The sequence below is a fragment of the Grammomys surdaster genome, unplaced genomic scaffold (genome assembly GCF_004785775.1).
Source record: "Grammomys surdaster isolate TR1022 unplaced genomic scaffold, NIH_TR_1.0 170, whole genome shotgun sequence".
NCBI classification, from domain to species: domain Eukaryota; kingdom Metazoa; phylum Chordata; class Mammalia; order Rodentia; family Muridae; genus Grammomys; species Grammomys surdaster.
In genome coordinates, this window is record NW_021604618.1 from 5,508,928 (window position 1) to 5,510,509 (window position 1,582).

Consider the following 1,582-nt stretch of genomic DNA (forward strand, 5'->3'; position numbering starts at 1 on the left):
ATCCTCCAAAACAACATAGACTCTTTCTATTCTTCTTGATTGACTATAAGAACTAACTGATAAGACTCTGTTGCTGAAACACTACATACTTTTGTTGTAAGTTATAGAGAATGCAAGTTGGAATTGAGCTAGAAGCTTCCTTCCTACTAGTTTGCTTTTGTGATGCCAGAAGGTGTTCTATGCTATATGGTATATGCTGATGAGGGAGAAAACTAATCACTGATCTTACACCTATCTGAATCCTATGAACTGTATGATCAACTTTCCAAGCAAGATGTAACCACAGTCACAGTGGTGGCACAGCTATGATGGTAGTGACCGTTACTCTCTGCTTAGATCCACAGAAGGCAATTTATATTTAGTACCAGAAAACCAATTAAACCTGCATGGCTAAGGGGTATTGGGCTATAGGAGGCAATTTACTGCTGTTGTTTAGCTAAGTTTACATTGCATCAAGTGTGTGTGTGTGTGTGTGTGTGTGTGTGTGTGTGTGTGTGTGTGTTTCTACCCAGAGAAATGCTGCATCCTTAATTAGAGAAACTAATGATAATGAATGCAGAGACCCACGGCTGGTCAGCTTGCTGAGAATACGTGCATGTTGAGTGCTCACCCTTAAATAAAGCATTTATACCTCCCCCTCCAAGGCTCAGGATTCGCTGAAGATGGAAGGGAAAGAATGTAAGATCCCCCAAATAGGAAGAAGGGCAAACTATTATCTTTGGGACATAACACAATGTTTACAAACAGAATCTCATGGATACTATATGTGCCTGCTTTCAGCCAGTACAAGTCTGAACTTATCAACAGTCAATAATTGATTAAAGAAGGGCCCATATGGCCTTACTCTCCCTGTTATGCTGTTAGTTACTGATGGATTCTTGAAAAGAGAATAAACCATCACTGGTTTTGGTTACATACCACTGATGAGCCCACCTGATAGTTCTAAATTCTTAGTTACACAGGCAGCCTTGATTAAGCTCAGTGGGGCATGAATGAGGTATGAGGACTTGTAGGGAAGAGTGGATGATAGGAGAGGCAGGAGAGAGATAAGAGAATGTTGTAAGATAAGAGTGATAAGAATGCACTATATGTATGATGAAATTATCACAGAAGAAAGTTAATAAAAGTTATTAAATAGATATTTACGCCATTTCATAAACAGAGGTGTACCTATCTTGAAACTACATTGGTCAGAATAATAAATATCCTCCCTTAAAGAAAATGCGATGTCATTTAATGAGTAAACTTAGGCTCCAAATCAAAACCATTATACTTAAGTCTCTGCATTACCACTATGTGCTTTAACAAACTTCAGAGTTTAGAACAGTTCTTGGCACATGCAAAGCATATGGTAAAATTAAAAAATGTAGTGAATATGGAAATAATTTTAATCACCCCATATGTACTCAATGTTGCATTGATCATTTGATAACATTTTACACCATTTGACTTGTATTTTCATTTTAATTAATTTAATTCATTTATTAATTTAATTATTTATGTGTGGGTGTATGTGTGTACATGCATTTGTATGCATACATGCAGAGGCCCAAAGTTAGTGTTGGATATATTGAATATATAG